This window comes from Scardinius erythrophthalmus (genome assembly GCF_964197995.2).
Source record: "Scardinius erythrophthalmus genome assembly, chromosome: 17".
Classification (NCBI taxonomy): Eukaryota; Metazoa; Chordata; class Actinopteri; order Cypriniformes; family Leuciscidae; genus Scardinius; species Scardinius erythrophthalmus.
In genome coordinates, this window is record NC_138237.1 from 16,798,167 (window position 1) to 16,813,412 (window position 15,246).

The following is a 15,246-nucleotide window of genomic DNA, read 5'->3' on the forward strand; positions in this document are numbered from 1 at the left end:
TTGCAACCTAACAATTACAACATCAAATTATTTCATTGAAACTTTAGAATAAAAACTAGACAGGTACCACACAAAACACTTTACAATAAGGTCCCATTAGAGAAGGTATTAACTAACAATGAGCAATACACTTGTTACAGTATTTATTAATCTTTTCTAACGTTAGCTAATAGAAATACAATTCATTTTAAGTTCATGTTAGCGCAGGTCCATTCAATAATATTAACATATACAATGGAATTAAATTTTGGAATTGTACTTTGTATGTGCATGATTAACTATTGAATATATACTTAATATCTTAATGTTGGCTCGTCATGAGTCTGTTATAACCATTACATACATCTGTAGAGGTTCATAAGGTTCACTGAAGGATGCAGCTTGTCTCATACTCTGTACTATATGTCTCAACATGTGCACATAACCATGTATAGTCACATGCTGACAGGATCTAATTGAGCTTATACTGTCATCTGCTTTATTCAGACGTGTATTTTCACACTTAGCCAGACTCATTCAGAGTCACCAGACCCTTCCACGTCACCCAATATCACAGCTTTTCTTTCCACCGGCACTAGTCACATCTTCTTTTTGCACCTGATGTAAAATAAATAAGGAAGAAGGGGAATAAAAAGTCAAACAGCGTGGTTGTCATCGTAGGTAACTCGGAGCTCTTGATGTGAGATTGTCCCGGCCTCGTTCACAGTGATGGCCAGAGATGGCCATCCATGCACAGCATCCTATTACACGTCCAGAGAGTCATTTGTGATGCTCGGGGGGGAGGATGAAAGTCGCGGGCACACTGAACTAGAGTGTTTGTTCCATCGGATGCCCACAGAGACAAGACAAACCAGCAGGAACAAAGAAGCTGTGAGACACTACTCCTTCCAAAGCAACTTGACCTCGCAGGGCAGATGGTTCATTATGGTTATAACCCAGAGATTGACATTGGCAGGTGAACTGCGGGCTGTCCGAGAACTGATTTTAGAGGATAGATGCCAGATATGACCAGTGGCAGCAATAATATCACGTTTTGCATGTCGTCGACCCTTCTGGTTTCATATATATATATATATATATATAGCTTTGCGTTTAAAGACCTAATAAAATATTTCATGTCTAATTATTTACTTATGTGACTTTTTTAAGTAAGTATTAAGTAAGTAGTAAGTATTACATGGCAAGTAGCCATGTAATAAGCGATACACTTCGCGTCGGGGTCCTCATCATCCTGTTGGGGGTTATTTTGAGAGAACCACTGGCTGGATGTACATTATCCCTTACATATATACATATATATATATATATTTATTTGTGCGTGCGTGTGTGTGTGTGTGTGTGTGTGTGTGTGTGTGTGTGTGTGTGTGTGTGTATGTGTGTGTGTGTGTGTGTGTGTGTGTGTATTAAGGTCAAAACAGACGCAAGCAGCCAATAGGGAAATGCTGATGCAGAACAATACAAACAACCATTGGTGGCCAGAAATGTGGGTCACAGCACTGGCACTGCACTGCAACAAAATATCAGAGAACATACAACCAAAAATGTGTAGGAGGGTTAATTTAGTTAAAAGAACATAAAGGTTTAAGAGTAGTGGTTTTAGAGAATGTAGGCTGATTTTACAGAAAACATTTGAAGAGTGTTAATGGTTTCTAATAAAGCTGGTGTTTAAATATAAACCTGCTCTCACAGTGGCACAAGCTTATAACATACATCGACTTGATGCAACCTGGACACATCATCAGTGATGTTACCTGGGGTCACGGAGTGTTTCGGGTCTTTCGAGCATCATACACTCTCACCCAGGCGACCCAGCCGGGGTTGATCAGGCCCCAGCTTGTGTCCAGGTAGCCCTACCCCACCCATTGTTCTCCTCTCCTTATCCACAGCCACCTTGAGGCAACTTCTGCTGCCTCCGTGACCTCCTTGATGGCCCTTTGCTTACTGGCCCCTATGATGCCCAGGATGTTACAGGCCCTGCAGAGAGACTGGCCAGCAAACCCTCAATGGGCTCACACCGCGCTCGCCACCCATTGTTCCACCCATGACACTCCTCCACTAGCTCAGCGTATTTTGCCCTCTTCCTCTCATTGGCCTCCTCGATACGGTCCTCCCAGGGTGAGTTCTAGGAGAATGATCTGCTTGGAGGTCTCTGAGATAAGTAACATGTCAGGCCGCAGTGTTGTGGTAGCAACAATTTCTGGGAATTTTAGTTGCTTCCCCAGGTCAACTTTCAACTCCCAGTATCATGCTGTTGCTAGCAGGCCAGATGAGGCAGCACTGGCAGCTAGTGGTGGCTTCTCCCCAGCCCGAACAAAAGCAATTGTGTTCTTCACTGGGCGAAGGCGCTTGCAGTGGCCAATTCCACAGCTGATGGTATTCGCTATGGCCTTCAGGACTTGGTCATGGCGCCACCGGTAGCAGCCCTCGCCCAGGGCCTTCGAACAGCAGCTGAGGATGTGCTCCAGGGTCCCCCTCTTCAGGCAGAGGTTGCAGGCTGGTGACTCCACCAATCCCCAGCTGATCAGGTTGGATGGGCTTGGTAGTACATCGTAGACAGCCTGGATCAGGAACCATATTCGATGAGGGTCTGCTTTCCACAGCTCTGCCCATGAGACTCTGCGGTCCACTGCATGCTCCCATTTTGTCCAGGCTCCCTGCTGCCGCATTCCAACCATCCTGCTGGCCCCGCTCCTCCTCTACTGCTGCCCGCACCTCTTGCTGCACCAGTGATCTCCTGTCCTTCCCCTGTGTCTTGTTGTAGCGAGATGTTGTGCCGCTACCCAGGCCAGCTCTTCCATGAGTCACTACTCCCACCAGTGCCCTGTGCCATAGCCGCGACTCAGCCACATCCACCGCCTCTGCTGCCCTTCACTTCTGCCCTGTCCTCACCTCAATCCCAGCCTGGGAGACCTTCGGGTCCTGTGACTCTCTGTATCGCAGCACCTCCCTGGCATGGCCCACCTTGAACTCCTCATTCAAGCTGCTGATAGGGAGCTTCAGCTTGTTGTTCTGGCCATACAAGGCGATGCTGCTCAGGCTTCGAGGTAGACCCAGCCACTTCCGTAGAAACCTGCTGACTCTCCTCTCAAAGGCCTCGATGGTGGAGATTGGAACCTCATAAATCAGGAGGGGCCAGAGAATCCGTGGGAGGATGCCGTACTGGTAAATCCAAGCCTTGAACTTGCCAGGTAGGCCTGACTTGTCCACTACGGCTAGACAGTCTTCCAGTTCAAGGTTGGTTGCCCGGATGGCTGCCGTGTCTTTCAGGCTGCAGTCAAACACCTTTCCCAAGCTCTTCACTGGTTTCTCAGTGATTGATGGTATCTGGGTCGTGCCAAGTGTGAAGCGGAACTTGTTGGTTACCTTTCCTTTCATCAACACCAGAGATCTAGACTTTGCTGGCTTGAAGCACAAGCAAGCCCAGGTGGTCATCTCCTCCAAGCCCTTCAGGATCCACCTGCCCCCTGGGACATGTGGTGTTGTCACATTCAGATCATCCATGAAAGCCCTAATGGGTGGCTGGTGGACACTGGATTTGGTAAGGGGACCTCTGCACTGGACCTCTGTAGACTTCACCAGCATATTCATGGCGAGTGCGAATATTATCACTGAAATTGTACATCCAGTGATGATACCCTTTTCAAGCCTGTGCCAGTCTGATGTTGTAGACCCCGCTGAGACTCTCAGACTGAAACTGTCGTAGTAGTCCAGAATGAGGTCTCTAAACTTGTCTGGGATGTGATGACGGCGCAGGGCCTCCTCGACCAGTTTGTGGGGCATGGACCCATAGGCGTTTGTGAGGTCCAACCACATCACCACCAGGTCCCCCTTGTTCTCCCGGGCCTCCCTGATTAGCTGTGTGATCACACCTGTGTGCTCCAGACACCCCAGCACCTTTGGGATCCCTCCTTTCTGGACCGAGGTATCAATGTACGAGTTCCTTAGGAGGTAGTCGGTCAGCCGCCTAGCTACAATGCTGAAGAATATCTTCCCCTCAACACTGAGCAGCAAGATGTTTCTGAACTCATCGATTGTCTTCGACTCTTCCTCCTTTGGAATCCATACCCCTTCTGCAAATATAAGCAAATATATTCTGTTATACAAGCAATGATAATGATTCAATGACAAATTTAACCATTTTACCAAGTATGAACAGATATGATGCCTATTATATTTGAATGTTTGTTGTCATATTTAAAATATGGTACATGCACATCCGTTTTAATCGTATAAAAAACTTTAGTGTTATATAAATAAAAGAATATATATATATATATATATATATATATATATATATATATATATATATATATATATATATATATATATATACTCTCTCTCTCTCTCTCATAAATTTCTATAAATAGAACAAAGTATGTCATCAAGGTAGTCTATCTATGCACTGTGATAAATTGAGTATCTTCCATTTCTCCCTCCGTCTTAGTGTGTATGTGTGTGTCAGTGTGTGTGTGTGTGTGTGTGTGTGTGTGTGTGTAGGGAGGGGGATTCTCTGACTCACTCCTGACTCATACCCCCATCCTCAGGGCATCACGGGAGGAAGCTCAGTCTCCCCCTTCCCAACAAACAAGCACACACAAATACGGATAAGATATAGCCTAACACAGAACGTTAATGATCCCATGGGAAACAATGCACTACATTAAGGGGAAATGCACATCTGCTAATCAAACACATACAAACACACACAAACACACACAAACACACACACACACACACACACACACACACACACACACACACACACACACACACACACACACACACACACACACACACACACGTGCAACACACCCTGATAAGAATTCCAGCAACACCTTATATTATAAATGGGGAATCCCTATTGGCAAAGACACAATCAGGTGACCAGCTACCATGGCAACAACCGCCTGCTGCCTGTCTCTGAGGAGCTTAAGGAGTGTGCTGTCAAAGATGAGAAAGGAGGACTCCCCACTGAAAACAGCATGAATGAACGACACATCATCCAAACACTTTCATGACCAACCCAGCATCTGATTTTGATCAGTTCAGGAGCTCTTAAAACTTTCACTAATTTACATATACTGTATATGCATATATATTGACTGCAATAATTTGAATTATGCCTCCTGACCTGTAGGTAAATTCCACTGTAAGGGATCGGAGAAATTCAAGCTTGTATACTGCATGCTACCACTCTTACAAATGATGAGTATGAACAAAAAATGTCTTGAAATGTGTTTTTCTAATCTGAATTACTTATAACCTGATACAGTGCTCATGGTGTGAGATGCTTAAAAAACAGTAAGATATGGCATAAACAGCTATTAAAATATATCACACTTGGAAAGACCTTTGTGACCGCACCGTTCACAAAGGTTTTTCCACGTGATATTTTTTTAATAGCTGGTTATGCCATGTTTAAGCTATACCTTACATTAAAAAAAAAAAAAAACGTAAAAATATAGAAAATAAATAATATGTCACAATTTTTTTTATTATCTTCATTTGGAGGCTTTTCTCTGCAAATATTAATATATTAATTATATTTTGATTAATGTACATATTGTGTAAAATAATTTAATAATTACATTATTAAATCAATAGACAGTCCTAGTCCTACACAAATTCAGACTATTGATGATAACATCTTTTTTATGGTAAAGCAATATTACTTCAGCTCACTTCTGGACATTCTACATAAAATGACAACATAATTTCATCTGTGCTATAAATGAAACCGGCATGTTCTGAAGTGCATTAACTGTTAACACAGCCTTGCAACCCGGGATAGATCTGAGCACATCTGTAAAAGCCGCTGTCCATTATGCGAGAGGAGGATCTGTCAATCAAGGGCTGAGGAAAGTAATTCATGAGTGTATGACTCAGACAGTTTCTAATAAAAGATCCACCTGAATCAGTAAAGCCACTTCTCTGAAACTAAAATCCCAAAGTTGCATTTCAAAGCAATTAGAACATCAGAGTTTGATGGGAGATTTAAAGCAGGCCTGCTTCTGGTAATTGCTTGTCGAGTGACACAGGATGTTGAACCGACAGACTTTCAGGCTGACCAGAACAGAAGAAAGCTTTTTAGTGAGTGTTAAATCAGTGTAAATAGTGTAAGTCTATATCAAAATGAAGCATGACAGAAAACGTCTGCTTAGACTAAAAGTAAATCTTCCACACGTAAAGAGTAAATATTCTTGAAAGTAATATTTCATTCATTAATTTTGCTAATGACGCTGTTCCCAACAATACATGATATTTGATGGTTCATTCCTGCAATTTAAAATAATGAACATGGCATTAGCGAAGCACACTTATTTAATCAAATCGCTGCAATTTTTGCCTCAGACACACACAGGTAAGAAAAAATTGATGTCCAGTAGGGTGAGTCACCATCCTCTGTATGATTTAAAACCCATGTTCTTGTGTCACATGACCCGCACCACCTCTCTCCGCCAGAGCTCATAATCCAACAGTGTTAGCTAGAGGCACGTAAATGACGCAGTGAATCATCCAATATCTGGATTTTATTATCAGACTATACAGTTGGCACAGTGCTGTTCACTTTAAGGAGGATGGTGCATGAACGTTACTTCCTGTTTTCCTTGTTCCACGGCTCGCTGTCACTATGGCAACCATGTACTCTTGCTCAGACCTTTCAAATCAAGGTCATATTGAGGTTTCTAGACCAGCCACTGATAAGATTTATGGTAATGAAAACAGGCTCATTTGGTAAATCCAACCAATACTGGTTGTTATACTTGTTGCAGAAAACAACCACTAACCACTAATGCATGATTTCATGACATGAGCCACACCAGGTATCAGTCAAGTACCTTGTGACACCCATATTCGGCAACTATCCATGACTAAGACCAGATGACCAGGGTAAGAGAGAGAGAGATGAATACGTCTGTTTATGAAAGGCATTATCCTCTGGTTGGTAAAATCCTGTGCCTCATGAGTACTCAGCCACTCTAAATGCAACTCATCTCAAAAAGCTTCAAACCACTTACGGCTTTTATCGCAGAGGCAGTACCTGAGGGACCGAGGCTTAACTGCTCTATTCAGATGCTTCCGGAAGTTTAAAAGCAACACATTTCCTGCCTTAAGTGGCCATTTCTCTGAAGGTCTGCTCTGTAGCCTGTAGGGTTATGCGCCAAGTTGGCATGCCTTTAAAATTCCAGTTCCGTCTCTAACTTTAAACTTTCTATTCTCCTTTTGATTCTAAAATACTGTAATCTTCCTTTTGATTCTAAACTGAACTCAAATGGCACTGATTGATAACCGGTGTTTTGCACTAAATCTGTGGAGTTTATGAGGGATTGACTCATGACGGTCAAGGGAACACTGTGGTGACCAGTACAGATTACTAGTCTGGTACGGATTATCAAGAGAACACTGTGGTGACTTGTACAGATTACTGGTCTGGATTGGTACAGATTACTAATCTGGTGGGCTTAGATAATCCACGGTACTGTAGTAGTGGGGAAACCCCAATGGACCTGATGGCCAAATTTGTGAGCAAGTGCTCACCTTTTTCAACAGATGAGAAGTTCATTCTATGTATCATCTTTTTACTATTTTAATTCATTTTACTGTAATTCATTTCATAACTGTATCGTTTATCTCTTTTAATTCCTTTTATAACTGTTTTAATTTCCCCTGCTTTTATTTTGTGTCTATTTTCTATGCAAAGCTCTATGAATTGCTATAGTGTGATTATTATAATTCCTTTCTAAAGCTTTTGAATAACTGTTTGAATTTTCCTTGCTTTTATTTTGTGATTATTTTTATTCCTCTAAAGCACTTTGAATTGCCATAGTGTATGAAATGTGCTATAAATAAACTTGCCTTGCCTTGCCTAAACTGAATTGGAATTTAAGGGAACAGAATTACCAGTGGAATTTAAAAGTGGTGTTTATAATAATGATTTTTCAGTGCGAATTACCCATCAGCATGTTATCATACTCATAACATATGAATGATTTTCAGGATTTTCAGGATATTAATATGTATCGGTTTAAAATTCCACCAATATATAAAATTGAAATGTATAAATTGAAATGTATACACCAAGGGGTCAGTAAGATTTTATTTTAAAATAAATTAATACTTTTATTCAGCAGGAACACTTTAAACTGATCAAAAGTCAGAGTAAAGATGTTTAAAAAGTTACAAAAGATTTCTATTTCAAATAAAGTATGTTCTTTCGAACTTTCTATTCATTAAAGATGAAAAAAAATCACAGTTTTCACAAATATTTGAATTATTATCATTTTTTCCCCAACATTAATAATAATTAGTAATGTTTCTTGAGCACCACATCAGCATATCAGAACGATTTCTGAAGGATCATGTGACACTGAAAACTGGAGTAATGATTCTGAAAATTCAGCTTCGTCAGCAATAAATTACATTTTAACAATATATTAGAATAAACTGTAAAGAATTATGTGATTTTCAACTTTTCTTAATAAGTTATTAAAATCATTTTAAGTCAGTTTAATATAATTTAAGTTGAAAAGACTTAAGCATCCAAGTTGAAATTTAAGGCAGCAACTGTTTTTACAGCTTAGAAAGCATATATTTTAAATTGTAATATTTCAATGTCAATAATGATTTTTTTTCTGTATTCTGCTTTCTAACTTTAAAGCTGCAGTCCTTAGTTTTCCCTCTTTGTCGCCATATCTGTTTGAAATCTGCAATTGCAGTTATTCGCGGAATTATCAACTTTACGTGGGTTGTGCCTCGGCACGGCACAGCGCAGATGAATCCAATGTTTTGAGGAGAATGTGCAGCTGGCAATCACTGCGCTGGTGTGGATACTGTCATTCGCAATCACAGATTCTACTTTTTAGAAGTATGACCAACATAAGAATTTTCACCGGAAAATGTCATCTGAACAAGTAACATCCACTTTTGTTCTGACCAACTAAAGGAAATTTAAGGCTGATTAAATCTAACGATCACTTATCATATCATGTCAAACCGTGCAAATTATACTCAATTATTCTCAAATTGTTAATGTTAACAACATCAGCATTGCATGACTATGTGTATTAGGGCTACCTGTAGTTCAGTTTCCATTTCTGTGCAGTCTAATATTTTGTCCCTTTTTTCTGTAGCCACTTCGCAGTCCGAAGTCTTTTGCATTTTACAATGGGCGAATCTCCAGTTGTCACTGACTGGTGATTGTCGTTTGAACCTTTCTGGATCCGCCATCAAATTGACAAGTTTAATTATATCAAGTGCTGTGAGAAAAGGCTATAAATCTCCACCTCCAACATCCTCACACGCAATATAGCCTACCAGCCGAGACTCCTTCTTTATGTGTACAGATGTGACGTAATGACCGTTTACCGTTTTCAATCGAGCTAAGGCAGGCAGATAGTTTTGAATACGGGCTTGCTCAAAAAAAATTTGAGATAATTTTTAACCCAAAAAAGATACGGACTGCAGCTTTAAAAAACAATAAAAAAAATCCTAATTCCAAAATTTTCACCAGTAAAGTAATTTCAATATATTTATTTAAACAATTGATATCATATGTATTTAAACAGCCAATTAAATCAAATTCCCACTATATAACCACTATCTCTCTCTTTATCAGCAAACAGATAATAGTTTGTTCACCCATGGGCTGTTCTCTCTTTCTCCTAACTGAACTGTGGTCTCTGATCTGTCATTGCCAACAGCCAGATGAATCTGTCACAGCTCATGTTGCTGAAACGGGGACTGCCTTCCCGCTCATCATGACCTCCACACACTGTCCCAGCATGCCCTGCAGCACCAGACCGCATCACTGTGCTTTCACAGACACAACATGCATGTAACTCTGCAGGAACTACAGCTCTTTTTGATGAACGGTCCTCTCCTTAAAGGCAATGTTTTTTTTTGTTTTTTTTATTAAAATTGTGTTATTTACTCACCACTTACTTACAGTTGTCAAACTTGAGTGTCTCTTCCATGCAAGGAAAGTGGACGGGGAACAGAAAATGTCAAGCTCCAAAAAGGACAAAAAACATCATAAAAATAGTCCACATGATTTGTATACTATATAGTTCATTCAGGTACGGGTCAGCAAATGACTGTTCATTTATTGGTGAACTATCCCTTTAAAAGCAAACATGAAATCAGTCACTGTAAATAGATTGTGTGGCTCCTAGGATAAACTGTGTAGGCTACTACTACATGGATCATTATAACATTATAGGCCCATTCTCTCTCTCTCTCTCTCTCTGTCTCTCTCTCTCTCTCTCTCTCTCTCTGGCTGGATGGATAGATTGAGGGTCTACCACTGGCTGTTCTGCTCGCCATCACAGTTATTTTCATCTCCAAGTAGACACCAGCCCTTAGCCCGACTACACACTGTCACTAACTATGAGGCCATGCCAACCACGATTAGATTTACAGACTTGAGACGACACGTCAGATGCTGATGAGGTCAGCACTTGAGTGTAAATAGACAGGCAGAAAGTCCAGAAGAACGATGACGTGTCATTCGTCACCTCTTCATGCCTCAGGGAGCACATGTTACCCTTGTGTCCTCAAACAAGCCCCTGGCAGCGTCTGCAGTGGGACACCTTACTGTCACGCAGCCGATACACAGAGACACAGTTGCTGATTTGTACTAAGGGGGACAAGGCTGACTCAGAGTTGTTGTTTTTTGGGGGGGTTTTTTTCATGTCAAATGTTCATATCCTGAATTATACATATGACATATGGGTCATTCTTCAATTGGAGTGGAAAACTCCAAAAGGCAAAAGGCTTTTTAAAAACTGAAGTTGCAATAGTCATCCCTATAGCAATAGCTTCATCCCTATTGTGACGTACATCCAAGTGAAACAGCTTCTCAAACATGAAAAAATGTAGGACGGGACTTGATTTTGTCCGACAGGAATTGATTGAATGGTTGTGGTTTGGGCAAATGAAAGAAAATTAAAAAATGTAATAAAAAATGACACGCTATCATGATAGTTTAAAGATTAGGGGATATTTTGGGAATATTAACAAGACAATATTTATCAGAATTTAGATTAAATTATGTAAAATCTGCAAGTATCACCACAGACTCCAAAAAGGTGTAACACATGAAATTTAGCAAATCCATTAAAAAATTAACAAGAAAGAAAGTAATCATGGACCTCTCAGATAAACCATCACCTGCAATGATCTTTACACACAGGAAGTAGTCCAAATAAAGTTCCCCCTTTTCTTAAAGGGGTGAAATCCATTGCAGACATAGTTTTTTTTTTAATTAATTAAATTAAATGTGTTATATTCAGAACATACCTACTTTATTTGAGGTAAAAAAAAATATTGTTGCAACCAACACTTGTCACCACAAGGGCCAACACTTGTCACCGCAAATGAACAATGACGTAAGGTGAAGCGAGTACTCTTTTGTAAATGTTTAAAATGTTTTGCTGTTCCAGTCCTGCCCTGTTTGTCACTCCATTTAACACAGCAATGGTTGGATAGTTTCTCAAAACTACCTTTCAAAAAGTAGCTCACTATGACAGTGCGACGGTATATTGATATACATTGATATATATCACGGTACTGAATTATTACCATATTTAGCCTATGTACCATGGCATTTTACATGGTAACCCAAGATAAAATACCATGGCACATGTACTGCCAGTCTTTTCCGTGAATAGTAGCGCATCAATTACAAGGCTTTCTCTTGGCCATTCAGAGAATTCAAGAACTGTGTTATCCTTTTTAGTTACAGTAAAAACTCTCATCAGAATATGAATAAAATAATGGATACGCTGATGCACATAATGAACCGACTTCCCACGTGAATAGCACTGAATGGAACCTTGTGGTACACTGTCTTGAGACTCGCACTATAATTATCCTGTGTGATCTGCAATGAATTACATTTCCTGAATAATTACACAATGGAAGCACTTAAGAGCACACAAAAGTACACATCAGCACACTACGCTGGTAATCTGACTTTTATAAATGCAAAAATATTTCTTTTCTTCCAGTTGGAGCCTTGAGAAATCAATTGTCAAGTTACAAAAGTAGAGCGAACTAAAGAGGTAAGTCGTGTTCGTGCCATGGCACGTCTCGCTGAGAGGGAAGGCAAGAGAAAGGCTGGCACATTACGTAGCACAGTAGTGTTTTTAAAATTGACTGTGAGAGCAGACAGGCTGCAGAGCGAGGGGTCAGCGGGGTCAACGAGGGAAGGTAAAATAACTGATAGGAAATAAGCGTGCGTGACTGAAGAACACGAGGTGACTGGAGGTGGGACTGTGGGAGGAGACCATCTGGGTAAGAAACTGAACTTAGAGGGCAAGATATATCTGCGCATTGTATTTATATAAAAAATGTCTGTGATATATAACAAGAAAAGAGGTGATGCATCAACAATCTACAGGCAATAAGGGAACTTTATCAAATAAAAATAATGGATTTAATTGAAAGATTGTTGATTTTTTTTCTGTACTTAGTCAAAAATGTATTTTTGTAGAAACAACTATAATATCACATAATTCTAATATAAGATGTAAGAGGTTAAATAGCATTTAGATATGTGTGATGTCATCCAATGAGAACTAGATATCACAGTGTAAAAAATATTTTCATGATTTGTTGTCATATCAACTTAGATAATTTATGTAGTTCAGATAACATAATATTTTGAGTTTCTGTATAGATTAAATCAATTTTTTAATTTCAATGAACTTTTTTTAGGGCAACCAGGTTACCTACTTTTTTAAGTTAAACCAACAATATATTATTTATTTTTACAGTGCATGAACGACCAGTGAACATCAACATGATCAATTATTTGCATTTGTTCTTAAAATAACTCATTTGAATTTGTCCCAGACATTGTTTCTTTTACAAAAACGTATATACAGTACCACAGGATGTGGCACCTGGGTTTGATATCAATAGCTGAAGCTTCTTAAACGTCTGGTAAAGCTGAAGAGCACTCTGTACATGCAAAATCACAGCAACAGCATGAAAGTTCATAGATTTTTAGACGGAGATTCATATTGAATATGGATCTTAATATTTCACTTTCACAAGGGAGGACATTCAAAATGACAACTGGGCCGCACATACGGAGGCTACAGGCATTTTCGAGAAGTGTAAAAAACATTTGTAATTCTTTTTAACAAGGCCAGCTATGCAATTATTAGGCCATTAAATCCAATTAGCATAATGAATTGTGAAAGAACGAGCATGTAGTTTCATTACAGTTCCCAGTTTATAAAACACCCATGACTATTAATGCAAATGATTTATTAATGAACTTTAATTTGCATTAATAATTAATCACAAAACAGTCCTAACAGTTTCAGACTTCAGCATATACCTCTGTAATGTAAAGACGGTGCCATTACATCTAAACAGAGCACCCAGTGGGACAATTACACTCTTGACTCAGTGTTTGTCAGAGCATTAACCCTGTCTGGATGGCACAAATGTGTCATTAAGTGGCTGCTGCATCCTGTTTACCGACTGTAGACGTCTTGTCACACGCTGAGCAAACTGTAAAAAAAAACGGCCACCTGTAAGCCACTAAGCTCTCTATGCATCGGTTTTACATGCTTTATCTCAAACACACAGGTGTGAATACTAATGACTCAATGATGGTCTTGAACTGTGGTCTCTGTTTGAATATATAGAGAGTGAGTTGTTTTAAAGTAGGAAACAGCTCAATCCTCCCTGAGAATAGAGCAGGTGTTGATGTTTTATTTATAACCCTATTAGGACAGCGTATGAGACAGACTTGGCTTATGGCCTAACAATCTGACAAACATAAATAATCAAAAGCAGCCTGAAGTCGGGGAGTGCAGGCATTTGTTCTGTTCCAAAACCTAGTGAAGATTTTCTTTCTTCTGTAGAACACAAACTCTTTTGAAACTGTTGAAGTTAATGTTGTTGTACATGTGGAGTTGCATCATGCTCATGATCGATCACATATGAGGTTCCATGATGGTTTTAGTTGTTAGCTGTTTGTGCAACACAGTGGCTTCAGAATTCATGCCTGAGGTCTGTGTGCAGTTTACACATTCAAAAGTATGGAATTGGTAAGAAAGAAGACTTATGCTCACAGATATTTGATCAAGAATACAGTGATACTGTGAAATATTATTACGATTTAGAATAACCATTTTCTATTTCAAGATATTTTAATATGTCATTTATTCCTGTGATGACAAAGCTGAATTTTCATCATCACTACTCCAAGTCTTCAGTGTCACATGATCCTTCAGAAATCATTCTGATACGCTGATTTGCTGATTTGCTGTATTATTACCAATGTTCAAATCAGTTGTGCTGCTTCAGGACTTTTAAGCAGCAGTGTATTGATAGAGCAAGAAATGTGCAAGTCTCTTCAAGTAACGACTGAACATGTAAATGTATTTGTAGAGTTTTCACTATATTGTTACAAATACATTTATTTCAGATCCTCTGAGCGGTTTGAATATGAAATCGTGTGCAGAGGTGGAGACTTAAGTACACTTTTTGAGTATCTGTACTTTACTTGAGTATTATTTTTTCTGGAAACTTTTTACTTCACTACATTTCTGTCAAGGTCCTTGAGTAGAAAGTAGTAACATTAGTCAGGGGATGATTTTGTTTGCAGGGGTTGCATTTTGGTCGGAAACGAAAGTCGGGTTGACGTCAGAACACGACTGATGTTGGTTTTCTGACGTCAACCCGATTTTCATTTTCAGCGTTGGGTTTGGTCTTCTAAATGTGAATTTTGTCATTGTTTTGGAGCACACTAGATTATACATAACAGTAAGGCTGGCATATTCATACTAAAAGCCCAAAAACTTAAATAGGGCACTATTTGAGGGAACAGCCATTTGGGTGTCCGAAACCATTGTGGACGTTATTGAGTGCACTTATTCAATCTCACATTCAATCCCACTACTGGAACTGTGTTCTAGAAATATATTTGATAGTGATATGAGGGTAGGTAGGCAGGCATAGATTCAGAGGCATAAGGTACTGTAAGTATTACATACAACAATGCAACAATAATAATACAATGCACTGACATTCACTTTTTACTTTTGATACTTAGGCACTTTTAAAAACCAGTACTTCTGTACTTTTACTTGAGTAAAAATCGGTCTTTACAACTTTTACTTGTAACAGAGTAATATTTGACCAGTAGTATCTGTACATTCACTCAAGCAAGGAAGTTGTGTACTTTGTCCATTTCTGCTCTAGTGCCAACTAGATTGATCAGTTATA